The sequence below is a fragment of the Mauremys mutica genome, unplaced genomic scaffold (genome assembly GCF_020497125.1).
Source record: "Mauremys mutica isolate MM-2020 ecotype Southern unplaced genomic scaffold, ASM2049712v1 Super-Scaffold_100125, whole genome shotgun sequence".
Classification (NCBI taxonomy): Eukaryota; Metazoa; Chordata; order Testudines; family Geoemydidae; genus Mauremys; species Mauremys mutica.
The window spans coordinates 713788-740920 of record NW_025423274.1 but is presented as its reverse complement, the minus strand read 5'-3'; the positions used below and the strand labels follow the sequence as shown (position 1 = coordinate 740920).

General features: G+C 52.1%; 6 non-coding genes across 6 annotated transcripts; 2 read left to right on the top strand and 4 right to left on the bottom strand.

Moving 5' to 3' along the window:
• Positions 1 to 9320: 9320 nt before the first annotated feature.
• TRNAK-UUU lies at positions 9321 to 9393 on the bottom strand. The gene has a single exon. It is a non-coding gene; the product is annotated as a tRNA-Lys (tRNA).
• Positions 9394 to 12050: 2657 nt separating this feature from the next.
• Positions 12051 to 12123, bottom strand: TRNAK-CUU. Its single transcript has one exon. It is a non-coding gene; the product is annotated as a tRNA-Lys (tRNA).
• Positions 12124 to 15095: 2972 nt separating this feature from the next.
• Positions 15096 to 15177, bottom strand: TRNAS-UGA. Its single transcript has one exon. It is a non-coding gene; the product is annotated as a tRNA-Ser (tRNA).
• Positions 15178 to 18053: 2876 nt separating this feature from the next.
• Positions 18054 to 18125, top strand: TRNAQ-UUG. Its single transcript has one exon. It is a non-coding gene; the product is annotated as a tRNA-Gln (tRNA).
• A 2010-nt stretch (positions 18126 to 20135) lies between these two features.
• TRNAI-UAU lies at positions 20136 to 20229 on the top strand. The gene is made up of 2 exons: positions 20136 to 20173; positions 20194 to 20229. It is a non-coding gene; the product is annotated as a tRNA-Ile (tRNA).
• Positions 20230 to 22027: 1798 nt separating this feature from the next.
• On the bottom strand, positions 22028 to 22109 carry TRNAS-AGA. The gene has a single exon. It is a non-coding gene; the product is annotated as a tRNA-Ser (tRNA).
• Between the last annotated feature and the right edge of the window lie 5024 nt (positions 22110 to 27133).

Sequence of the window (27133 nt, the reverse complement as noted above, 5' to 3'; positions counted from 1 at the left end):
AAAGGCTGGTCGATGTAGAAAAGCTGTGTTGGCATAGCCACATCTCTCAGGGGTGTGAAAAGTCCTCTCCACTGAGAGAAGTCGTTAATGTGACCTGAGCCCCAGTGTAGACAGTATTAGGTTGTCAGAAGAATATTTCCAGTACTTGAAGTGTAGACACAGCCTTAACATCAATTCCAATTTTGACCCATCTCCCTATGTGTGAGAAAGTTACTCGTATGGAGGGCTGAGCCAGCTGTCCGCTCACCTGGTTCCTCAACTGTAGCTACAGCTCTTAGTGCCCATGAATGCAAAGACTGAGAGAAATGGAGAGTTCCAACCATTGTCATTTTAGTATCTTATTGTTCCTCTCACTGTTTTTTGTGCTGGCCTTTCTGTTCTATCAGGGGGTGACTGTATAGCTCAGTGCATCTGTGACAAAAGCTCATTGATGCCAATTGGCAAAGGGGGTCACTGTTCTTCACAAGCAACTCCTGTGTCAGACCTGACAAACTCCCCACACCTAATACACTGATTTTATGATATTTATCCAGGAAGCATAGCAGTGAGATCTCTGCTGAAAGCTTGTAAATTATTGATACTCCTACTCACTGCGAGAGGTGTGTCCAAGTCATAGTTAAGGGGTAATGTAAGTACATGGAAAATTATGCCCATATGGTATTGTTGTGAAAGTGAGTCATCCCAATCATCGGTCTTGGTGGGGACGGCCCATTCCAGTGGGAGGGAATTGGCACCTCTCCCTTGCTAGCCAGTTATGTGATGTATTGCTCCATTGTCAGCCTTTGCCCCAACCCAGAAAAGCCAATGGAAAACCATCAAAGACAAATTATAGACATCGAAACCCTGTGGAAGTGACAAGGACAATATGAGAATGAGGAGATCATCCTTTCTGTGAATATAAAGACAAAAGACTGATTCAGTTCATAACAGGGTGGAGAAAAACACTCTGGGTCCATTCACCAAGGAGATTCCTAATGACCAGTGGCACTTCATGAAAGGCAGGGCCGTGGCGCCTAGGGACTAGCAATCAGTGAAATTGACTGAAGTGTGAGGTGAGACTCTACTTAGATAGGAAAGGTAACTATTAAAAAGTGTAGGTTGCATTTTCTGATTTTGTTTAGTTGGTAACAGTTGGTTTCCATCACTCACGTTTGTGTGTTTAAATCTCTCAGTTGTTAAATAAACTTCTGCTTGTTTGATAACTATACTCAAGTGCGGTGTGAGATACAGTAGCAGTGGTCCACAGTAAAACTAGTAACCTGGGATATACCATTGCTTTGGGCAGAGAGAGTCTGGGATTTCTCTGAGTATCTGGTGATCCGGGCTGCACCCCAGAGGGGGACACATTGAAGGAACTCAGGGGTTAGGGTGGCTGCTGTAGCTCAGAGGAGGGTCCTTGAGTGCCTGATGGGCTGGGTGAGTTTGGTCACTAACATCCAGCTGCCAAATGCAAAACTCCCTCTTCCTAGTGAAAGGTGGCAACAAGGAAACTCACAGCCCTCGGCTCCCTGAGAAGGGTCACAATGTGTCTCTATGTTGATTCACCTGTCAAATTCACACAGGGAAAGCTCCCTATAGCATAAAACTCTGCCATATGAAATCATGGAACATGTGCTCTTCACTCTGTGAAAGCATGTAAAGAATCCAAGCGCTGGAGGACAGGGTTTGGGTCCAGAGTGACCTAGACAAATTTGAGGATTGGGCCAAAAGAAATCTGAGGAGGTTCAACAAGGAGAAGTGCAGAGTCCTGCACTTAGGAAGGAAGAATCCCCTGCACTGCTACAGCCTGGGGACCGACTGGCTAAGCAGCAGTTCTTCAGGAAAGGACCTGTGGATTACAGTGGATGAGAAGCTGGATATGAGTCAACAGTACCCTTGTTGCCAAGAAGGCTAACAGCAGATTGGGCTGCATTAGTAGAAGCATTGCCAGCAGATTGAGGGAAGTGTGTTCATTTCAAACCTGCAGCTTGTTCATTTCATTTGGTGACCCCTCCTAGTTCTTGTGTTATGAGAAGGAGTAAATAATACTTCCTTCCTTGGTCCTTTAGAAGATATTATGTGACCCCCCTCCCCCTTGTTGTATCCATGTTGGTCCCAAGACATGAGACACAACACCGCAAACAACAAGGTTCAAAGTCAATGCACATGGGAGAAGCATCTTGTGTTTCATTCCTTATGTCCTAGTCCCATGGTGTGGCCATTTCCTTTTCTTCCTTTCTGTCAAAAGCTTTGGTGTTTTGCACAGAAACATTATTTCCCCAGGAGAGACCCAGGAGTGAGGGCTGCATTCCTGTACCAAACAGTCACTAGAAGGGGGCAGACAAAGGCCTTTAGGGCGAGGCATCTGTCACTGTCAAAAAATCATCTCCCTCCTGTGGTTCCGTGGGCAGCAGGAGCAACCGCAGCTCGGTGGCCCCCGGCAGCACTCCTGGGGTGGCTGGAGCAGCAGCAGGCCCCCTGGGGCTCCCCCCCCGGGGCAGCAGCTGGAGTGGCAGCAGGTTGGCAGGGCTTCTCCCCTGGTAGCTGGTGCTCATTATCCATCAAGTAAATCAAAACCCTTCCACCTGCAAGTGGATTTAGCCCAGGACCCTCAGAGTCAGCAGCTCTTACACCCCCCACTGAGCTCTCTGCTCAGGTGTCCTAGCGCCGGAAGCCTCCTGTTTAGATCCTCAAATAACATTTTTGCACCGGGGGGGGAGGGGGCTGAAATTTTGGACTGGACAGTGTAGCTCCACCGTCATTTTATTGAATTGCTTCAAAACAGCAAGTCAAGAAAGTCTCCTAAGTGCCAGGCTCTCTGCCATGGAAACAGCTGCTGCTCCTCTCCAGGAGTCTGTGCGTTCCACCCAACAAAGTACAAACCTCTGCACTGAAGGGGGGTCAGACAGTGACGGTAACACAAATCTTCCGACTATTAACCCAAGTCCCTTCCTTCCTTTAACCCAGGACGTGCCAGTCAACTGTTAGCCATGGTGTTATCTTCATTTTAAAATACCTCTCAGGACATTTAACAGAGGAAGTGAAACCCCTTCCCCCAAATGGCTCCCTGTTGAGGCGTTGTACCATACCTGCCCCTGGAGACTGTCTGGTTTTATATCCTTAGAGCTTTTTCTCTTCAAACTCCTTATCCCAATCTATGGGCCACCTCCACATTTCAGAGTTTAGAATTTACTCTCATCACCCTCGTATGGCACTTTCCTTGTGAATTAGACAAAGTGAGGGGGGGAAGCTCCATGGCTAATGAAAACCGATGCTTTGGGTGAGGCCTGAACTCATAACCCCAGCAGTGCGCCTCCCTCACCAGCCAGGTGTACCCCTGTAGGTGCTTCATAGACAAACTTTGGAAGTAGGATAGTTACCTGTGTCTGTGATTAACCACTTGGGTGACTTAATTGAGAGGCTGATGGTTCAAACCCAAGTGAAGATGGAGGTAGTTTCTTTTTAGTGACGAGACTCCAGTACATTTTAACAGGCAGTAAAATGCCTCAATTCTGGTCTAGCCTCATTGGGCAAGCATAAGTGGCACTTTTGCCAGATGCATTGGTGGTATAGTGGTGAGCATAGCTTCCTTCCAAGCAGTTGACGTGGGTTCAATTCCTAGCCAATGCAGGGATGTGATGTTTTCTCTGCTGGGAATTGGTTTAATTTCAGTCACATTGTATCAGTTTATCAATGGAATGAGAGAGTCAATGTCCCAAATCCCAGCAGGTCATTCAACACCCAGGGGAGGAAGAAAGGGGCGGGACTATACAATGAGCAGGTGGAGTCATCCTGGTATTACAATGTTTGGTTTATTTTTTTTTTCCTTTACTTCCCTCTCCCTTTTAGAGTCAGAGCCTTTAAGGTCAGAAGGGACCAGTGTGATCATCTAGTCCGACCTGCTGCACCTTGCAGGCCAAAAGACCCCACCCACCCACTCCTGTAATAGACCTGGGAGGGGAGGCAGCTCTGTGCACTGCCCCTACCCCAGGCAGCGCATGGAGGCCCTCTGCTCCCCTCCCCCCATGGGTGTGCAGAGATGTGCCAGCAGCACTGAGATGGCTCCCTGCCCACTCTGCCTCCATCCCTCCGTGCCGCTCCCAGAAATGGCCGGAATGTCCCAGCATCCCCTGGGGTGGCGGGAGAGTCTCCATGCACTGTCCCTGCCCCAAGTACCAACTCCGCAGCTCCCATTGGCCAGGAAGTGCAGCCAATGGGAGCTCTGGGGGCAGCGCCTGCAGGTAGCGGCACACGGAGACCCCCTGGCACGGCCCACTTAGGAGCTGCTGCCAGAGGGTTGTGTGTACCAGTCACTTTGGGAGCTGCAGTGCCCGGGGTAAGCGCCACCCCACCTGTACCCCAACCCCCTCCCCCAGCGCAGAGCCAGCACCGTGCACCCAAATTTCCTCCCAGAGCTTTGCTTGTCTTCCTTTCACCCAGAACCCTCCTTCTTCTCCTGGGCTGCAAGTAGCCATCCCTGGGAAGCCAAAAGGCAGGCACAAGATTCTGCCTCCCAGCAGCCAACCGCACCTCCCCAGGCTTTGCAGAACAACTGCTGGTGCTCTACTAACCGCACTTAGCTGCACTGAGGTGCTTAGCTTCTGCCCTGCCTTCCTCAGATTGACTTTCCTCTTTTGCCCCACTGAGCTACATCCCCAGATGGGCCAAGGGTGTTATAGGTTAGACTCAGAGCCCTCCTGTTTCCAGAGCACCCGGTGGCCTAAAAGCAGCATGGGGGACACATTCCCTGCTCTGAGGGCAAACCTGCTGTCCTGGAGGCTGCTGGTTCTTAGGAGTCGCTTTGCAGCAGGGCCAGATTCTATGTGTGGGGCAGAGAGAGTGGGTGCCCTGTACTCAGGGTGCAGAGATGCACTCAGTCCTCTCCCCTGCATTGGGTGGGGGGTGCTGCCACCCCCTGCTGGAAGGTAATGTGTCGGGGGGGGGCACTGTGAGTCACTCAACACCTGACCCTGGTGGCAGAAGTGCTGTGGGGAGCTCCAGGTGTTTCTAGGATCTGCTCTTTCCACCTGCCTGTGAAGTCCAGCTTTCCCCAGCACATTCACTGCGGTGCAACGGGGTCACTGTTTCCATGGCTGAACAGCAAAGAATCACTCCCAGTTTCCCTTCTATCGGCAGCAGGATTAGCCTGTGTCAGTGGTTAATGAGGTGGATCTAGTTGTAGATTGTTATTCATTCCCCACCTTGACAATTCACACAGTCCCTTTCCTACTCAAATCCCCAGCACCTCAGTGATCCTGGTAGCAGGGGTTGGGGCCTGAGATTTTCAGGGTCCTTTTTACCCTCTACCTGGAGTGAACTCAGCTTTTCCCCAATCCCAGACATTCCATGAAATAACAACAGGGGCATAAAGAAAGAGGCGAGGGAACATCTCACAGCCAGGACTGGATGTGCCCAGGGCCCCCTGCTTGTCCATTGTTTCCCTGGAATTTGGCCCCCTGCTTTGCACAAGGGACAGAGAAAGATCTTGCTGTTCCTCTGTCTGTGCAAGGAAAATTGTGCTTCCCTAGGAAAGAGAGGCGGGAAATGGCCCCATGATGGGACAATATCCCCAGGATTAAGACCTAAGGACTCAGGCTGAGACCTGATAGAACTGCACTCATCTGGGATTTAACAAATTGTCTTCCATGGAGCAGGGCCACTTCCAGTGTTTTTGCCATCCCAAGTGGAAAAAAAAAAGCTGCAGTCAACTGGAGCTCTACCTCTGCCGCTGTTGGCCTCAAGTCCTTTGCTCTGAGAGGGACGAATTGCCTCTGAAGCCTCCCCTTTCCATTGACTGCCCCAGGCACCTGCTTGCTGCGCTGGTGCCAACCCTGCCATGGAGATACTGGAAAGACAGGGGAATCAGGAAAATACCATGGATTTGTTTACATTGCAAGTGAAGAATGACTAAAGCATTTTTGGTTTAAAGTCACTTTTTCCTGACTGGAAATCGAACCCAGGCCATGGCAGTAAAAGTGCCAAATCCTAACCACTAGATCACTAGGGAGGTGATAATGTTGTTTTTCTTCTCACTTATGTTACACTTTCTTAGGCTACTTTCTATCCAATTTCTGAAGCTGCTCCATTGTCCATTCCCTGAGGGGCTAAGAGCAGAAAGTGCAGGAATCCCTGTACTCAGGGTCACAACCTGAGTCCAACCCAAGCCACTGAAAAAAACTCAAATGATGCTTCCTCCAGCAGGATCACAGAGCCACACAAAAAACCCCATGAGGAACAATCCTCCTCTGCCTTCATTTACCCCATCGCAACCCTCTCAGCAGCCGACTCTTGTGGGAAGGACACTGAGCTGATAGGAGGTCTGGCACAGAGACCAAGGGAGGGGTGTTGCTCCCCCTGGGTGTGAGCTGATCACATTCTGAGTCTGGAGGAGGAGGGAAAGGCGATGGCCACATGATGGGGCCAGTATGTACCACAACATGGTTCTTTTCTGTGGGATGACTGAACACTGACTGATCTCCACTCCCTTGGATTTGAAGAGATGTTTAGTTGTGCACTTAGGAGGCTGAAGCAATTTTATACATGGTGACACTACGATTAAAGGGTTATTTAATGTTGTAGAAATTGTTAAAAACACTTAGCTTAAACTGGAACTGCCTGTTATTAAAGGCTGGTTTCCCCACCTCAGTTCCATAAGCTCTGCTAGAAACACCCTGGGTTCTCTCCTGCCTTGGTGGGAACTGGAGGGAATTGTCCCCTGCTGCCCTTGGCTCCAGGCTGGTTTTTCTGGGGAGGGGACGTGGAATTGATTTGTTTGCTGTTGAGAAGGGAGCCAGGCCAGTTCTCAGGGAACGAGAACTCCCAGCATCTTCCCAGTCCAACCCAGGCTGCTGCCCTGTCCCAGCCTCTGTTCCCCTGGGGGCCCTGCATGTTTGACTCTAGAGCAGGCCGGGAGCAGCAGCTGAGGCAGAGGACAGCCTGGGCCGGGCAGATAAGAAGGAGTTTAGCAAGCAAAAAAGGTAAAATGGCAGGGGAGTATTACCTTGGACTCGACGGCATTTCTCCATTGGTCTGTCTGCTTTGGGGCAGGGACAATAACACGTCCTGCTGCATTCTTTATTTCAAAGGGCAGTTTAGGATTTTCATTCTCACACACAGTGCACAAAGCAGGACTCAACCTTTGCCGTAAACTAAACAAGCTGCTCACAGATTCTGGCAGCCACAATGAGCATTTGGGTGAGAGCTCAGACCTGCCCCTGTCCCAGAGGGAGACAGGGGTCATCTGTGTGGGGACTGGACCACTGACCTACCCGCTCCAAACTCCCAAACGTTCAGTAACTCTGGTATCAGTGCCTGTGAGTGTTATTTAAACCATAAGAAAAACCACACTGGGCTAGACCAAATGCCTATCTAGCTCTGAACCTTGTTTTCTGACAGTAGCCAATACCAGGTGCCCCAACAATCAGTCAACAAGGCACCACTGGGAGTTGAACCTAGGATCTTTTGTTTATGAAACAGAAGTTTTAGCCAGCTAAGCCATGGTGCCTGGGGGTAGCTATAATACACTATCTGCCCACACCTGACTCCCTGCCATCGCCACCAGGGCCTGACAAGCTTTGCTTATGTTTGGATTCTGCAAAGCAGAGGAGCAGGTGAGGTTTTCCTTGCAAGCTGTGTGTGAGTGAATCTTTGGCCAGGTCTGCACTACAAAGTTGTTTCAGCAGAATTATATTGCTCAGGTGTATGAAAAACACACAACGCTCTCTCGGTTGGTAGCTTGTGGCTGGTGAACACACTGCAATGCCATGTCTGGCGACAAAAGTGCCCTGTTTTGCTGACAAAATAAAACGACTTCAATGAGAAGGCTAGAGCTTTTTGCAGCAAACTTAAAGTAACAGAGTAAATGCTGCTGTTCATTATATCACCATAAGTGGCCTTCCCCAGTATCCCACAATGCCCGTCGTGAACTCGTCTGCCCTGCATTCCTGCTACAGAGCCATGGGCCCCTCCCCTTTCATCGCTCTGGGAAGTTCTGACAGCTGAGCCTGCTGCTCTGCTCCGGCAACCAGGAGCAAATCACCACCGTGGAATGCTGCTCTCTCCTGCACTGTGAACACAGAGCAGGGTGGTGGGAACTTCCTGACAGTGTAGGGGGGCCACTGGCATCCGAACTGTGACACGACCATAACACCCCTTCCCTCGAGGAGGCTCTTACCTTCTAAACAGGGACTTCTGTTTTCTAGTAAAATCACTAAAGGGAAGGAGAAAACTCGAAAGAGGTTCCTCCTGGCACTCACGTGCCTGAACCTGAATACTCTCTCAGTCCTCAAAGAGAGACCTGGAGAAGGAGACTTGCTGAAACAAAGCCACAGGGGTCTCTGAGGTTTCCCTGCCCCCTGGTCCCTGTCCTGCCTGGCTGATGTCAGCATCTCTCTGTGAGGTCACCACCTCCCCACCACCTTTGACCAATAGTCTCAGGTCCTGCAAAAGGCCTTTGTGATGTCACTGCCACACCCCTCCCTTGCTGTGCTAATGTCCTGCCCCTGGCCAGGCACTTTGGAGGTTTGAGCTACTCCCTGTGGATCACCCCACTCAAGGAGCGTTCGTTCTAAGAAGCAAGCCAGCTAGACAGGAAAACATCAGACGCTGCTCCCAATGCTACGCTCAGTTTTTCAGAAATTAGTCTACTTTATGGCCAGAAGAGACCATTAGAGCATCTAATCTGACCCCCTGCATATCACAGGCCTCCTGTATGACACAAGAGCTACTTTTGGGCAAGCACATTCCAGAAAGGAATCTAGTCTTCATTAAATGACATCAAGAGATGGAGAATCCACCACTTTCCCTAGAAGACATTTTTCTCCAGCCCTCAGAACATTTAGTGGCTCTTTGCTATTGAACGAGCTCAACCTGTTTAGCTTATCAAAAGAAGATTGAAAGGTGATTGCACTGAAGTGTTGAAGGGCCTTAATGGAGAGAAAAGATTGGGTATGAAAGGGCTCTTTAATCGAGCGGAGAAAGGCATAACAAGACCCAATGGCTGGAAGGTGAAAAGAGACAAATTCATATTACAACTAAGGCACAAATATTCAACAGCGAGGATGATTCATGACAGTAACAAGCTCCCAAGGAAAGTGGTGGATTCTAATTCTAATTCCTTATGAATATTCTGTGTGTTTGTGTGTGCCTGGGAGGAACATGCTATACGCCCAGAGGACTTTATTCCTCCAGCCTTCAAGGACAGAGGGGATGTCAAGGAGTTGCTCCTTCAATCCCCCCCACAGAAAGGCCCTTCTTAGGAAAGGCAAAATCCTGGAGAGAAAGAATAACACTGAACAAGACTCCAGAAAGACAGATTTTTATAATCACAGTGAGAAGTTTTTCACTTGACCAGGGACTTGAACCCTGGACCCTCAGATTAAAAGTCTGATGCTCTGCCAACTGAGCTAGCCAGGCTCACATAGGAAAAGTGAAAGTTGGTGCAGAGGTGAAGCTAGTCAAGAAAAAGCGAGACAGCCACAATAGGGGAAACCTGCTGCTCTGTCTCTCTTCCCAGCCCTGGCCTGGCTGGGTATTAGTGCTGGTTAAAAAGACGGGAAAATATTGGCATCTACCAGCCTTTGATAGCTATACAAGACTCAGGCACAATACAGAGGTGCCCATCTGTAAGTGCCAAATGGTTGGATTGGCTAATGCAGCCTGTAGACATCCAGGGCACTCTGGGATATACAGCCAAGTGTCCATCACCATCATTATTTCAAAGGGATAATGATAATGGTAGCAAGGTTCACAACTGACTCAGCAGTTGCATACAAAGGTGCACGTTTGGCAGTTACGTTGGCTCAGGTTGGCCACCCCGGTCTAGATGTAGAAGTTACAACATTTAAACTTGAAAGAGGGGCCAATTTCCCCATCATTTCCCACCTTTACATCCAAACACGATGAAGGTAGCAGATAGAGCCAGAGCAGGTTGTCTATGGGACCAAGTATATGCAGAGTATCCTCGACAGAGGTTTGTTCAACCTGTTCTTAAAAGCCTCCGAGGACAGAGACACCACAGACACCCTTGGGAGCCTATTTCAGAGCTTAACTACACTCAGAGTCTGACATTGGTGACGTAGGAGGCTGAAAAAAACAACACTGGCTGTCAGAAAGAAAACAGCCCTCCCTGGTGCGTTAAGCAGTAGGTTCCTGTGTTTTAAACACCCATGGCCTGGGTTCAATTCCCCCTAAAAACCAGAAGTTTTTCAATGAAAATCTCCATTCATTTTGCATTTGAAATGGAAAGGAAAAGAGGGCTTCTTGTCCTTATCAACAAGACAAAGAATGGCTTTTTTCTCAGTAAATATTTTTAAAAGGCGCTGACTCGACCTGAAGATCTCATTTCATTTGTATTTACAATGGAATGATTCTCTCTAGGATAGACAGAAATTCTTCAGCTAGACTCGGATTCCACGGGAATACGAGAAGCGATTGTGTCTAACACCTGCCTTTTTTTGGACAACAGTGACATTTTTCCATGGACATTTCCCTTTCAGCACCTCAGGCCCCATCCAGCAATACAAGAAACTGAAATGCACAGAAAGTTTCTCACCATAGGATTCACTGACCAGGCCGGGGGAAAAGTTTTGCCATTTGAAGATGTTTGAATTCCTTCCAACTTCTCTCATACAAATGTTGAATAGTTGGTGGTGTAAAGTTACAGGAGAGGTTGAAATTAGACTATTTCGTCAGATAGAAGACAGTGATTGTGTCAGGAGTGGGATGTGAATGGAGCCTAGAGCAACAAATGACAGGGTTAGGGGGCTTATTCCGTCACCCTCTCACTTCCCTGGTCCTTCTCGCATGAACAGAGAGCAACAATACCCGAAGTCCAAAGGCGCAAACAATTCGAAGTTTATTGGAGTGAACGTCCAGCAAGCCATGATTCCAGTTTCCTTCCTTAGTGTCCCCCTTCCCAGCTCTGACACCACAGAGCCTTGTCTGTGTCCCTGTTTCTGTTCCCATCCCAGTTCCCATTTCCCCCTGTAGCAAAACGTGATCCCAATTCCCCCATCCCCAGTCCCTGTTCCCATTCCCCCCCCCCGCCTTCCTGATTGACTGCAGACTATATAGTAAAACCTGAGTTCTGCTTAGCTATTCCTTAAACAATCATTTTACTGAAATGTAACTAACCAATCCTAATATACTGTAACATGGTTATTTAACCAATTATATTCCACCACCTTCATTGGTTTACACCCAACAAAATTAATTATACAGCAGACAGAAACAATCACAGAACCAGAGACCATGCAAATAAACATACAAAACAATACAGAAGGGAGGATTTCACAACTACATCTATACAGACATAAGGGTTTTCCAGCTGTGTCTATTGATAAGTGAGTTCTTGCCACACAGGATGCTACCAAACTAAGTTTCCCTTTCTCTTGAGGTGATAGGAATATCAGGACAGGATTGTATTCCTCACAGCCCAATAGCACCTTAGTTCAATGTGACTAGTTGGGAATGTGAGGGTGTGACCATACACTTCCCAGCTTATGGCTGCCTTCGCTGCTTAGCCGAAGAACCAGGCCTCAGACTGTCACAGTAAGAGAAGGCCATTACATAGACAGACAGTGACTTTTTACTCTTTCTTTTATATCTTTATAACTAGCTAAGTGATAAAAATACACCTAAATTCTTAAAGTACAGGCCTCTGCAGACTGGCCTGAATCTCTGTATCCTAACAGTCCTCGAGGTCAGGCAGCCTCTGGGGACTCAGATCCTTCCACTGGCCAATTCCACCAGGGTCGTGTATAAACCAGGGAAGTTTGCCCCAATAGCCAGACCAGATGCCCCCTTTACACTTGTGCTCTGTCCTCATTGCTTCTCTCTCTCCCTTCCCCCCATCTCTGCTGCTCCCCCTCTGGGCTTTCTCAGCACCTGGCCCCACAGCACTTCCTGGGGGCCAGAGACTGCGCTTTCTACACCTGCTCCTGTGGATGTGACCTCTCTCCTGATTGCTAAGGAAAGGAACCTTTCCAGGAAATGGCCACAGCTTCTGGGAATCCCTGTGTGGCTGTGAACAGAACTTGGCTCCTGGCACACAAGGCAACTTAAAAGCTGAGCACCCAGACAGGGGCTTGAACGCTGGACCCTCAGATTAAGAGCCTGATGCTCTACCAACTGAGCTACCTGGGCTTGTTGAAAAACACTTTCACCGTTCACCACAAGAGTGAGCAGAGAGGCAAAAAAGTCCCTCTTTTTCTGCACAGCCACTGCCTGTCAGCAGGATTCCTCCTCCTCCTCCGGGAGACTAAATCTCCGCACCTAGACAGCCGCTCTGTCCGCTGCACCCCAATTCCCCCATGCCTCAGCCTCCCTGCCAAAGTCCTGCACCTGGCTCCAGAGAATTAAGTCTCACATGTCGCTGGGAACTCGACTTCTTGTTGCCCCCTCAGTAGATGTCCTGAGAAACACAGTGTCTGGCTTTTCCAAAGAAGTGCTTAGACCCCCTCATCATGTGGATCAGATGATTCAGGATTTGAGTCCCATCGTGGTTGTGCTCACTTTGTGCTGCAAGTCCTGCTCCTTGCAGGGCTGGAACCTCTTCTTCGCTGCTCAGGCCAATGCTCTGGGTGCAGCTAGAGCCCCGGGAAGGAGTTGGGGGGTGGGCGTCACAAAGGCTGGGGCATGAGCCCCAGGTGCTTCCAGTCTCGCCTTTGCCCTTCCTGACTTGCCAAAAAAATGGGCGACTCCACTTCCAAAGTCAGCACCTTGAGTGGGAACGGTCAGAGGCCCCATCAGGGGGCCTGGCCCTGCTTTCCTACCTTCTTCTGATGTTGGCCACAGAGCATCAGCAGCCGCCCTGCATGCTGGCCTGAGGGTGGCCTTCAGTGGGGGTTCGGCATGCCAGGGAGCAGGGAGCAGCCTGGCCAGGTGTCTTTGTGGCTGTCTGCTGGCCACGCATAGGCATGGTTCTCCCCTCCTCTTGCCCTGCCTTCCATTGCTCTGTGGCTTTTAAGCTTCCCTTGGAGCTGTCAGCACCAACCGCCTCTGCTCCAGGTGCCCAGAGGAGGAGAGGTGCTGGGCTCCAGCCTGGGACTCTGCCTCCCTCCTGCCTTGCCCTGACTATGAAGCCTGGCCCTGGCCCTCCTTCCTTCAAGCGCCAGGTGGGCAAGAGGAAAAGCACAGAGGCAAGTGCCAATCTTGTGAGCACCAGGTAGACCCGTGAGAATCCCAACCCTCAGGTGTCAGTAGCCAGTTCTAGAGCCCTGACCCACTGCAGCTGTCCCACCCAGAGGCCTGAGTCACCCAACAGGAGGGGAAAGACTGGCTCTTGCACAGCTGGAGACAGGGAAGTTGAGCACTGGGAGCTCCAGGGCTTTACCACAAGGTCCCACTGAGATTTCAACTCAGCTTGCAGGATTCAGAGTCCTGAGTACTGCCCGTTACACCATGGCACCAGCTTGTGCTGCTTTCTCTGCACAGTCGTGACCCTCATGGGGCTGGCTTGTGTAAGGGACTTTTGGCCCCTTACTAAAACTTAGTGTGGGGGGGGGGTTGGTTGCCTAGTTCCCAGTCCCAATAGAAGGGGGAAGGATTAATGGGAAATCAAGACCCTGAAACTGACAGTCCCCAGGGGCAATGGGGAGAGGCCAAAGCTCTAAGTTAGCTGCACTGACAGGCCAGGCAGTGTAATGAGGGAGTCACCAGGCCAGGGGGTCCCATCCTCCGTGGGAGCTGGAACTGCCTGGGCCAGAGTGGGGCAGAGCTAAGGAGAGAGCAGGAGCCCGAGAAGAGCCGGGGAGCAGAGCTGCGCAGGTGTAGTGCCAGAAACTGCTCCCTGTAGGACTTTGCTCCCTGTAGCAGTTACTGAGACCTGAGGTTGTTCTTATTTGCTGACTTGTCCTAATTGGCTCAAACTTGACAGTGGTGGGGGATGGAAGCATAAAGGCTTCGTCCTCCAAACAACCCTGCCTGGTGTCCATCTGTATCTATTACCTCTTAATACCGGATTGTAAAAAATAGAGTGAGGTCATTTAAACATCATTTATTTTGCAGCTTCATTTACTGTGCTAACAATGTAGCATCCTGACACCGATACTTCTGCCCATGTGACCTGTGGGTTGGATTCATTTTAGTGGGACGCGGGACATGTGCAGGATAATTTAAACTCTTAATTTCATGATGGTTTCCCTGCAATATACTTCTCTGCTGGTGCGATTTCTGACCATTGCACGTCTATTATATTTATTACAATAGCACAAGTAAGTCACACAAGTGACATAGTCTAGGGGCTTGGCTACACTTGCAAGTTTGAGTGCATTAAAGCAACCCCGGGCACCCTAACTCCTGAGGTGTCCACACTCGCAAGGCACATGGAGCACCTGGGCTCTGCAGCTGGAGCGCTCCTGGTAATCCACCTCCATGAGAAGCATAAAGCTCGCTGAGCCCTGCTGAAATGCCCTGGCATCAGTGTGTGTGTGCGGATCTCCCTCAGTCTCCCGAGCAATGCTGGTCAGTTTTATTGTCACTGTGATAGTCGGTGCTTCCTTCAGGCCTGGCCCTAGAGGGGTCTGTGACAAATCCCCCCTTTCCTCCCCAGGCCCTGCCCCCACTCCACCCCTTCCCCCAAGCCCCCGCCCCTGTCCCATCTCTTCACGCCCTGCACCTTCCTGCCCCATTCCTCTCCCTCCCCCACCTCTTCCCGTCCCTGCTCCTCCCCCTCCATGCCCAGTGCCTCCTGCACCCCACTGAACAGCTGATCACTGGCAGGTGGGAGGGGCTGAAGGGGAAGAGGAGGAGCTTGTCAGCAAGGCCTGTAGTGTGGGGGGAGCTGGCTGCCAGTGGGCGCTGAGCACCTATTTTTGCTCTGTTGGTTCTGCAGCCCCGTAGCTCCCATGGAGTCGCTGACTCAGCTACTTTCACCCTCTAGGGAGAGGAGCAGAACCAGGGCTATGGCTGATCTATGGGGCACCAGGTGAGTGGCAGAGGCTTCAGGTGCTGAGAGTTTGCCTGACCCCTCAGGGACACAGTGTGAGGTGGTGTCCCAGGGATCTCTATGAAAGGAGCAGAACAGGATTTACTTGGGGTGGGGAGAGAATTGAGAGTGTCTCAGGGGGTTGTACAGAGGTATTGCCCGGGTGAGAGACTGGCTAAAACACAGGCCTCGCTGTGAGCAGGGTTCAAACCTGCGTAGGGGAACCCTATTGGATTTCAACTCCAATGCCTTAACCACTCGGCCATCACAGCTGTGAGCACAGTAATGCTTCAACGCCAGAGAAACTGGTAAAGAATCCCAATGCCCAGGCATGAAGTCATCTGAACTACAGAATTCCCACCGCAAACCTGGCTCCCAAAGCACAGGGGGGATTTGGGGTTCATTCTCTTTGCTTAGCCATGTGCGGTCACACAGCAGGATGTGGCTGGTGGGACAGGGATACTGAATGCTCAAGGGTCAGACCCAGGAAGGTTGAAGCTGCATAAGCTTCTTGCCCTGCAGACAGCCTGCTCAGAGAAAGGAAACTCCCGCAGAATCCGGACTGGCTGTGTATAGCGCACTTCCACCGCATTGCCCAGCGCCCCAGCGACAAGCCAGAGCTGTGGTCTGGGAGTGAGAGGCACAGGCAGAGCGCTGACTGGAAGCTCAGGGCTGGGATAGCAGGGGCTGCGGGCAGGGAGTCAGGGGCACCGACAGAGCATTTAATTGAACCAATTTAAATCTCAGGTTTGATCATTCCTGGGACTGGACCCGGCTACGACTCTTGGGCATCACTGAAGTGTTCTTGAAATCAGGTTCCAGCTTTGTCCGGCCCCCTCCTTTTCTGAGCTGGGCTGCAGCCCCTGACGCAGCCGCCGGCCCGCCGGGGAGAGCTGGGCCCAGCAGAGGCCCCGGCGGGGACTGGGCGGCACTTGGTCAAGGGCCCCTGGTGGGGCTGGTGGCCGGGCTCTCAGCGCCGAAGAGCCCGGGCTGGCCAGGGGAGTGCACCAGCCAGGGGGAGGGGCCAGACTGGAGGGCTGGAGCCGCGTGAGCAGGTATGGGAGCAAAGCATTGTGGGAGAGGAAGCAGGAGTAATCCAGTGTATTTTCCTGTTGATTTTGGATCAACGACAGAGTAACTGTACCTGGCATTTGAGGCCTGAGAGCTTCACCCTCGCCTGAAAAGTACTCACCATTAAGGGGTCTGGGTTCCAACCGCCAAAACCTTGTGGGAGGTAGGAAAGTGAGGAACTGAGGCAGGAACGGGGTGAAGTCAAGCTGAGCAAGTCAGGCAAAAGCGAGTCTTGTCTTCATGGGCCGCTCACAATGACATCCTTTTTGGGTGCAACTGCTGCAAAAACCTCCCGGACAGAGAAGCAACAGGCCAAAATACTCCCAAACAGCTACCAAAGTAGCTCAGTTGGGAGCGTGTTAGACTGAAGATCTAAAAGTCCCTAGTTCAATCCCAGGCTTCAGTTGATCGTTCATCCCTGTTTGCGCAGTGATGGCGCATTTTCTGGAAGCACAGCAGAGCCTGCACTCAAGGTGAGTCCCTGAGCTTGGGCTCTGCAGTAGGAAAAGATACTGTGAAGCTGCTGGCCTGACCTTTAACAGTGAGGGACAGGAGCTGTCTCTCCTACATGAGTTATTGGTGGACCCAATATGGCAGGAAGAGAGTGAGGCAGAGTGGCACTCCGGAATGGTGCCAGAGGGGGTGCTGGGCAGTGACAGGCAGGAATAGGTGATGAAAACTCCTCTGTGCAGCTGAGCAAGGGCAGTGCCCTGGAAGGGACATCTGTGAAAATGGCTGTGTGGATGGTGGCAGGGATTTGGGGGCCCAGGAGGAGGCACTTGATGTTCAGTGCCTTGGAGCAGCTGGACTTGGACATGGTGGGTGTTCAGGAAATGCACATTAACAACTCTAGGGTAGCTTGATGGGCAGAGGTGATTGGTGGAAGGGCCCATCTCTCTGGTCCTCCAGGCCAGTGAAGAATGATGGGGCTGGAGTCTTGTTCTTCACATTCGCGGTGCGAGTACAGAAGGTGGTGGAGCTCCGACCAGGGAGGGCATTACTGGTGGGCTTTGTGCTCCATGGCACTGGTTACTGCTATATTAGTGTGTATGGTTCCCAGTTAAGGCATGAAAGGAAAGTTCTATGGAAGGAACTGGCTCCCTTCCTCTGGACCGCACGGTGTTTGGTGTCGGGGCGGGATTTCAATTGTTGCACCGACCTGAGGACCGCTGGTCCTGTTTTCTCGACTGTCAGAGGAAACTCTTCTATGATGAGCACTACCTGGCACAGGTCTGTAGCAAGGTTGGCTTAGAGGACGTGTTTCTCCACAGTGGAACCAGTGGAGGGCGGGCGGTAGCCTCCTATTCCTCTGACCCGAGCTTACACCAGCTGCAGAGGGGATACACCTTTCTGTGGGGACAGGCCAGGAGTCGCACTGACCGGATTTACATGAAGGAGAGCACATCGACAACCCAGTGCAGGGTGGTGCCAATGGACAGTTCGGATCACGCAGCTCTCACCGTGTGCTCAATGTGGGCAATTCCCTGACCCAGGGCAGAGGACATTGGAAGCTGAACATCCAGAGCTTGCAAGATAAAGGAGCAGGGGGGCGAGGCCTGGAGGTGTTGGCAGAACGGGAAAGCATCAGAGGGTTCTGTGGTTACCAGGGGGATTGGTGGGAGTCGGTGAGGGAGGAGTTGGCTGCTTTGTTCCGGCGGTCGGGCAAACACCACAACATTAAAGAAACCAACGGTGCCAAGTCCTGCAGCGTCCCCTGTGGGATTTCCACAAGAGCATCCAGGCAGGGGAGCCGGTCAGCGTGTGACTGTATGATCGGATCAAGTGACAGCTGGCCAAGTTCCAGGAGATGATGCTGCAGCTGGCTGATATGAGCAGGAGCACCGAGTGAAGGGAGGGGCGGCCTCCCCTGACATTTTTGCAGTCTGCAGGGAACGGAGACAAAGCAGGGGGATGTGGGGTCTCAGGGCAGGACCCACAGATCCGGTAGTGCAGAACTATAGTCGCTGGAGAAGGAGAGAGAGTCCTGCGAGAGGAAGCCGCTGGTGGGAAGCAATAAGTGCAGAGTGCAAACCAGCCAGCCAAGAGTCACAGGAGTCTAGAAAAGCAAAATGCTGCAGGTCCCATGGTGTAATGGGCAGCACTCAGGACTTTGAATCCTGGAATCTGAGTTCAAATCTCAGTGGGACCTTGTGGAGATGCTTTGGTTTGCTGCAAAGCCCTGGAGCTCAATGTATTTGGCTAGCTTCTCTCAGGGTGAACTAGAGTGAGGTTTTTCCCTTCTTGCTGGGTGATTGATGCCCACTAGAGATAGGTCTTTGGTCTGGCTGGTTCAATGGGCTGGCGGCTATAGGTTGGGGTCCTAGAACTTAACAGTCTGGCTAGAGATTCCTGTGGATTGATCATATGGTTGTTTCTCGCTGCTTCACCTGATGTCCACAACTTTGGTCCCTGCAGCTGCCACACTCTTCCTCTTGTGCACATGGCATTCAAAAGAAGGAGTGTCAGGGCCAGGCTTCATAGTCAGGGCTAGGCAGGAGGGAGGCAGAGTCCCAGGCTGGAGCCCAACACACCTCTTCTCCTCTGGGCACCTGGAGCAGAGGCGGCTGGTGCTGACAGCTCCAAGGGAAGGCTTAAAAGCCACAGAGCAACCGAGGGCAGGGCAAGAGGAGGGGAGAACCATGCCTATGCGTGGCCAGCAGACAGCCACAGAGACACCCAGCCAGCCTGCTCCCTGCTCCCTGCCATGCCGAACCCCCACTGAAGGCCACCCACAGACCAGCATTCGTTCTGCAGCCGGTATCACAAGGTGGTTGGAAAGCATCATAAAGAGGGGCCAGCCCCCTGGGTGGGGCCTCTGACCGTTCCCACTCAGGAGGCTCCTTTTGGTGGTGGGGCAGGAGATATTTCCCCCAAGAGGCTTTTTCCCAGCTGCTGAGAAGCACAGAAGTACCCGGTGTTTGCTCTTGTGGTGAAAGGGTTAATACGTTTCAGCGGCCTGGTTAGCTCAGCTGGCAGCACCTCTGGCTCTTACTCTGAAGGCTGAAGTTACAATTCCCTGTTTCGGTGCTTGGGGCTCCTCTTCAACAATACAACACACAATCTGCCTAAGCCCCTACCCAGTAACCTGGGGAAACTAACCCTGGCCACTGGGTGCCTCTAAGAGGCGATACTTTCCCCACTCACATGCACTGAGTGTAGAAAAGAAACTTTAATAAAAAGGAGGAAAATCACCTTGTATTAACTTGGGAAAACACCACAATGAGGATTAATAACACAACACTATGAGCAAAACACCCCCCCACAGTGCGCTGGGCAGTGGCCTTTTGCCTCGGGCTCTTAAATCCAGACACCAGAAGCTCTGTGGATGTGCCCCTCCCTTCACTGCACCTCACCCACAGCTGCTGCCCTGGGTCAGTGAAAACCCAGAGTTCACCTCTCACCTCCTGGGGGGAAAGCCCCTTTCTCCCTCCGCTGTCTGGCCACATTGCCGACCACTTGCCATTCCACCCGTCACCGTTCTGCTGGCCACCCTCTCTGCTCTGGGACGTCTTGTGGTCCCACCAGGAGCGGAACAGGCTCCCTAAAAGTAGCGGCCACCAGAGCCCGAACAGTAGCCCCATCCCTTCCGCTCAACACCACGCCCCTGCCCCACCCCTTCTCCCCAAGGACCCGCTCCTACGCTGCCTCTTCCCCCCAGACCCCACTTCCCGCTCACTGCTCTCCGTCCCCTCCCCACCCTCACCCGCCCTTACGGTCATTACAAAGTGCCAAGGCAGAGCCCTCCCATTTTTTAAAGTCCTGGGGTGTTGTTCCCCCCTGTTCAGGCACCCCTGGGGCCCTGCACTTCACACAGCTCTCCCTGATTTCAGCTGTTAGTGAGGGAGCCTCACTGCTAGCACAGACTGGGCAGTTTCTTGCATGAGAGACACTGTCCCAAAGCAGGACTAATGCTTAGAGCTGGTTCTCAGTGATTTCAGATCTGTTGGTCTGCAGCAAGACTCTCCATTGAGTCTTAACCAGCTCTGTTATTACACAGGGAAGAACAAAAGGGTCAAATGGTGCCTGGAAGCCTTAAAAAGGATCCACCCCACCAAGTACAACACTTGTCGCTACCTGCTCTCAACCCCACTGAGAATGTTTTGGGGTCACTCCTTGCCTGTATCAATCTAGGGGTTTTGGAGAATCGTAGTTAACAGGTGCTCCAGTGGTGCAATTGGTTAGCGCACAGTACTTATAAGGCAGTGTTGAAAGGCGCTATGCTGAGGTTGTGAGTTCAAACCTCACCTGGAGCACTGGTTTTCATTAGCCAAATGGCTTCACCCCCTTGTTTGGCCTTGTGGAATGTAGAATTCCGACCCTGAGGAGGGGAGTATTAAAAATGCCCCTTCAATTATTTCCTCCTCTCCAGAACTCAGGTGAGAATCTACAAACCTTTCTCCCCCTGCAGCCCCTGTGCCAGGATCCCTCAAGCAGAGCCTGGAGTCCTGCCCCTGGCGTCTGTACTATTGACAAAGACTAAGTGACAGGGACAAAACATTCAAATCCCACCTGCTGTGGGGAACCAGGTTTGCTCTTCAAATTCTGTCCTTGGTACATTTCCAGGCCTGGGAATGTCCCACAACAGCATTGAATGGGAAGCTGCCTTCAGAACAGTTACACTGCACAGAGCTCCTGTGGAGGAGGGGTGGGAATTTGTAACATTTTGAGGATCGTTTGGGAAATGAGCCTTTGCTGACAAGGTTTGTCTCTGTTCATATTTCACCTTCAGGTGTTATGTTGAGGGATCTTTAGTATATTTTTGGGAGGTTAATAACTATCTCCTCAACTTTATTTACTCAACTTGAAAATTGGTGTCAATTGATTTTTGCATCTCCCTGTGAAACTACAACTGACACGTGTGGCTTTCTACAGGGGGTCATGATGTTAAAGTTGGGGAATTCAGTCTCTGTACTTCTGGGGAGGGTGGGGGTTGCTTTTTTACAGCTGCCTCACTGCCAGGCACACTGGGCTGTTAGCTGCACCCACTATCCTTGCCAGGGGCCCCTGCTGACCCCTGGACGGCTGCACTGCAGTGCTGGGGTGACTCTGCAGGTGGAGAAGCTGCTGTGGAGCAATGTAGAGCAGGTGCAGGAAGGAGACGGGGTCACTATTCTCATTCTGAACTGCACAGTTTTCCAAATTTGGGACTAGATTCATAGATTCATAGACTTAAGGTCAGAAGGGACCATTATGATCATCTAGTCTGACCTCCTGCACAATGCAGGCCACAGAATCTCACCCACCTACTCCTGTAACAAACCCCTAACCTATGTCTGAGTTATTGAAATCCTCAAATCGTGGCTTAAAGAGCTCAAGGTGCAGGGAATCCTCCAGCAAGTGACCCATGCCCCATGCTGCAGAGGAAGGTGAATGTCCGAGAACAAGTCTAAGGGGAAGGTGAATGCAGGGGCAGAGTGGAAATTAATAATGGGAAGATCATTTGCAAAATTAGTCGCCACTGACAAGCTTTGTCTCTGTTCCTATTTCACATTGTGGTGTTAGTTAGAGGAGTCAGTACAGATTTTTTACTATATTGATTAAACACTTAATTTTATTTAACCAAGCCAAAAACTTAATGTCACTTATTTTTTCTCTGTCCTAGCAAGAATGAATTGAATTTTGTGACTTTCTGGAAAGTGCAGCGAGATTAAATGTGGGGAATTCAGTCTCTGTGTTTGTGAGCTGATGTTTTCCTCTCACAGGTCAGTGCCTGCATTGAAATACCAAGAGGGATCTAAGGGCTGGTGTACGCTGGGCACTGAACTGGCAGAGCGACGTCTCTCAGGGTGTGACCCCCCCCCCAAAACCCATAGAGTTAAGGTGACCTAAGCCCTGGTTAGATAGTGCTAAAGAAAAGGAAGAATTGTTCTGTCCATGTAGCTGTTACAGGGATGGGAAAACTCCTCCAGTCACTGTCTACTCCAAAGTGCTATAGCAGTGCCACAGCAGCGTTTTAAGTGTAGACAGAGTGAAAGTAGATCTGGCTCCAGTTTGCACTGTGGATGCTCAGGTACTAAGGCTACAATAATAACAACAACAGCACAGTGCTTGCATAGTTGGCAGGATTCAAACCTGCGCAGGGAGACCCCAATGGATTTCTAGTCCAGCGCCTTAACCACTCGGCCACAACTACTTGATAGACACCCCTTTTTCACTACATGATGATTCTGTTGTCACTGAATTGTCACTTCAAATTGTTTGCTCAGACCAGCTTCCCCAGCACACTCATGGATGTGCATTAGTGTAAGTGTGTCCTTGGCTGAACAGCGAGAATTCCTGCCCATTTCCCTTCCGGTTGGAGCATGTTTAGAGTGTGTTTGTGTGAATGACATTGCTGTAGATTGTTGTTCATTCCCCACTCTGACAATTCAGACAGTCCCTTTCCTAGTCAAATCTCCAGCACATCGTTCCAATAGCAGGGGGCAGGATTTCTCTGGGGCACTGAGGGCTGCTGCGTGAACTCAGCCTTGCGTTCCACCCTTGATGTTTCATGGACTAACAACAGCAGCAGAAAGAAAGAGCCGAGCCAATATCTCCCTGGCAGGGATGCAGGTGCCACGTCCCCTTTGTCTGACCATCGCCACTGCAGGAGAAAAGTGTTTACTGGAATCGAATGCCCTGGCTCAGACCAGAGACACAGAGAGGTTTTGCTGTTCATGGATCTGTGCAAAGGAAATTTTGTCTCTGTGTGAAACTGAGGAGGGAAATGAAACGTTCACATGGTGGCCCAACGCCCTAAGGAATGTGGGTGAAGGACTCGGGCTGAGAAATGATTTAACAGGGGTTTGTTTCAATTTATTGCCCTGATTAAAATCTATGGCTAAAAGGCAGCCACTGTTGTTAGTACTTGTACCTGTGTAGGGACACCCCAGTGGATGTCAAGTCCATTGCCTTCACCACGGGCAGTCGATTATTTTATCAAGGTACAAATTTCTTGGACAAGGTATAGTCAAGGTCTAGACTTCAGAGAAAACAATACACTGCTGATAAGAAGAAGTACATCAAAAGATTTTGCAGCCACCATGGGCATAACTATGATGTGTCGTGTTTCACTCTTTATACCTGGCGCCACCTCCTTTCCGTTTAGCCTTGTAGTTGACTAAGGGCAAAGCTGAACATCTCTTCAGATACCAGGGAGTGTTTATGTCCATTCCTGTGAGCTACACAGGGGTTTGACGTTGCTGCTTTCAATCCTCTGGCTCTGCTGGGATAAGGAACAATTCAGGCTGTCACTGAACTGAAGGAGGAAGATCAGTTTTTGACAGGCAGAGGGACGCCTCCTCTTAAAGGTGTTTGTCTGGCTGGCAGCCCTGGTTCCCAGGTCTTCCCCGTGGGGCTCCAGCAGTTTTGGGACCAGGTCTCTCCCTTGGCCCCACCTGCCGCCCCCAGGCGCCCCCCCCCCAGGGGCCCTGGCAGTGCAGCGGAGCTGAGCAGCATCTGTCTGCTCGCTCCAGTGGCTGCCGGTCCCTCCGCATGGCAGGGCAGGGTGGGGCTGTGCTTCTGCGCGCTGCCCCCACCCCGAGCACCCCTGCAGCCAATGAGATGATGCAGGGGCGGTGTCTGGGGGCAGCAGCACACGGAGGCCCCTCAGCCCGCCCTGCCTTAGAGCCCCAGATAAGCGCTGCACCCCTGACCCCCTCCCAGAGCCTGCACCCTCACCCTCTCCCCACATACCCCTTCCCACTCCCAAACTCCTTTCCAGAGCCTTCCCCCCCCTTCCCACACCTCCCCGGCCCCCAAACTCCCTCCCAGAGCCTGCACCCCCCTCCACACACACCCTGCCCCATCCCAGAGCCTGCACCCAGCACCCAAACTCCATCCCAGAGCCTGCACCCCAGAACCCCTCCCCAACCCAAACTCCCTCCCAGAGACCAGCATCTCACCCCTTCTGCACCCAAACTCCCTCCAGAGCCTGCATCCCTCCTGCACCCCAATCCACAGCCCCAGCCCAGGGCCTGCACCCTAGACCTCCCCACACCCAAACTCCCTCCCAGAGCCGTATGCAAGTGGAGGGTGGAGTTTTGGGGGGCAGGGTCTGGGCAGTATGAGTGACATTATTGGCCCACTAGTAGGACTGGAGGACTGGCACTGGCCCTAAGGTAAATTGTGGTTGATACCCTGCTTTAAGGGATTGGAGCAATGCTGGAGAGACTGACGGGCAGGGAGCTGGGGAGCTGTGTGTGCCCCAAGGAGAGTTGTTGTGCTCTGGTGACACAGAGTCGGGGTGGGGAGTTTGTAAGCTGTGGTGTTTGTATCGAGATAAAGTTTATTCACCGCCAGGGTCAAAGCTGTTCCTGCTGTCGCTTATGCATGCTACTCTGTTGCAAGTAGAGCTCAGCGGGTGAATGTTTCCCGGCAGGGTAATGGGTTCCTAGTTCCAATCCAAGTGATTCCCTTTAAAAACTTTTCGAATGAAAATCGATTTCTAGACCCATCTCCAGTATGTTCAGGAGTTCGCCGAATGGGGGCAGGGGGCTTGAAATGAATTTAAACACACAGCACTTTCCTGTACAAATGAATAAAGACCTAGCAGAGCTGTCCAGCAGCTGAAATCAGTTCCGGTCCTCCGCATCTCTAAGAGGGACACTCAGTAGCTGAGGCATGTGGTGAATGGCAGCACCACACAGGGTTATAACACAGACACGGGGCTTCACTGTCACTGCCCCTGTGTTTTCTATCATTTCTATCCTAAGGAGAACACTCTCCCCCTCTCCCCCACACACGCCATGGGACACAGCCTCAACAGGGGAGCAGAGAGCCGAAAGGGCCACAGGAGACCAATGGAGCTAGGCAGGGATAGAAAAGACTTCCCCTCCCTTCCCTTCCCTTCCCAAGAGTCGTGTTAATCTCCCCCATGGGACGTTCCAGCACCGGGTGGGCTCAAAGCACCAACCTTCCCCTGAGCAACGGAAGGGGGAACCAGCTTTATCACATGGAAGGAGGCTCCTCACCTCTGCTGCTGCCATCCTGCAGCCTTTAATATGGATTTGTTTTAGCTAATGCAACCCCCCCACTCCGCTAATCCATCCATGAATCAAGGAGACAAGACCCTCAGGTGGGCACCAGAGGTGCAATGGGTTAGTGCACAGGACTTATAATAGCAGTGCTGAGTGGACCGGCTGATGGCTCTCTTTACAAACGGACGCCATCAGACTGAGCCACGAGGCGTGCTGCAGGATAGCCCCTCCCCACCAAAAATTAATGCCGTGACCCGGATTTGAACCGAGGTTGCTGCGGCCACGGCGCAGAGCACTAACCACTATACGATCACAGCCAGGGGCTGGGGGTGCAGGCAGCAGCTTAGTGCAAAATGCTCAGCTCTGCGCTCTCGGGGCGGCCACCTACCTCGCCGGCGGCCACAGGTATTTCTCAAGTTTCCCCATTACAGTCACAGGTCAAATGCTGAGCAAAGGAAAAAATAGAGGAAGCCAATCCCATGCCTGCCGCTTTTTCTGTCTTCCTCCACCCCTGGACCAAGTCCCTCCACGTTCGTCTGGGCCATTGTCCTCATGCCCCTGGCCAGCCTATTTCCCTTTGCCGCTCTGAAACGTGCCCCCACGTGCAGGCCCCGAAGCTGGGCCCGGGGGCGGAAGGCCAGGGAGAGGCTTTGGCTAGGGCCAGCGTGTCCTTGCGAGGTAATTGTCTCTCTGGAGGTGAAAGTCATCAGTTCAGGGTGCGAAGGGAAGTGGCCGTAGAAGGAGAATGCAAGGCATGTGGTGGGCAGGCCAGGGATTTCTTTGTTCCCCCCTTGAAAAGGGGTCATCCTCCCCGTCGGGGAATCGAACCCCAGTCTCCCGCGTGACAGGCGGGGATACTCACCACTATAGTAACGAGGAAAGGGGCACGGAGAGGGGCCCCAGCTCCCACAGACCAGCTACGTTCAGCATACACCTACACCGTCGCATGGGCCCCAGCAGGCAACAGCACCCCTGGCCCTCTTCTGCTTCCCAAAGGCTTTGGCCGCAGCAACAGCCCTGGGAAAAGCCCTGGCCCTCCTCATCTGCCCTTGCCCAGCACCACGCCTTTTCGGGCCTACACAGCTCCTCACACAACACCCGCCTGGGACTTTGCCCTCACCTACTAGCTCAGCAGCACCTATTTTCCTCTGAAAACCTCCTCTTGACGGTGTGACGAAGTGGGACTGTTCGTACTGGGAGCTGGGAATGCCGGGTGCAGGCCTCTAAGTATCTAGCAAAGCAGAAGGCCTGCGCAACCGAATGCCTGACACTCTGTCTCCTGGCAACTGATGGCCCGAGCACCTCCCCTGCAAAGGTGCATCTAAAGGTGTTGGAGACAAAGGGGAAAGGTGACCTCCTGGCCCGGGAAAGAAGCTGGGCAGAGAGGAGGGGCCGGAGGGGTTTGGGCAGATTGGAGCTGGCTAGGGAAAAGAGGGGAGGCAGAGAGAGAGGGCTCTGATCCCCAAGGGGGGCTGTGGGGCTCCGGGGCCCCAAGATGGACCTAACAGGGGGGATCCTGTTATCTGTGCCTGCAAGACCTGTGTTGGACTGTGTTCCTGTCGTCTAAATAAACCTTCTGCTTTACTGGCTGGCTGAGAGTCCTTGTGAATTGGCAGTGAGCCCGGGGGTGCAGGGCCTGACTCCCCTACACTCCGTGACATCTGGTGGTAGCAGTGGGATCTACTGCACCCCGTGGACGGCGCTTCCTGCAGTAAGTGACTGGGGAGCAGTAAAACGAAGGGGCGATTAACCCCTGGGAGAGTGTGACCAGAGAGCAGGACTTTGCAGTAACAGGGTCACCCGGGGGATCACAGCGAGCTTTCCCAGGGGCGGAGGAGTCTGCAGCTCGACCCTGGCAGAGAGGGGGTGACCTCAAGGACTGGCACAATAGGGGTTCCCCTGGAACCTGTGGGGAGCGGCGAGCACCCCGGCCTGCGAGTGGCCAGCAGGAAGATGTATGCCAAGCGGCGCAAGTGCGACCTGGTGGAGATTTGCAAGCACAGGGGGCTGCGCAGTGGGAAATTCACCAAGGACCAGCTGATTGCCCAACTGGAGGAGGAAGATCACAGGAATGAACTGATCCCTGTCTCTGAGGGAAGCAGCCAGGCAGATGCAGCACAGGTACCAGTGTCTGGCCCGGCTGGGAGTGGTCAGCCGGCTGCTGAGGGCGTCCCGAGACCCCCCCATTCCTATGCCTAGG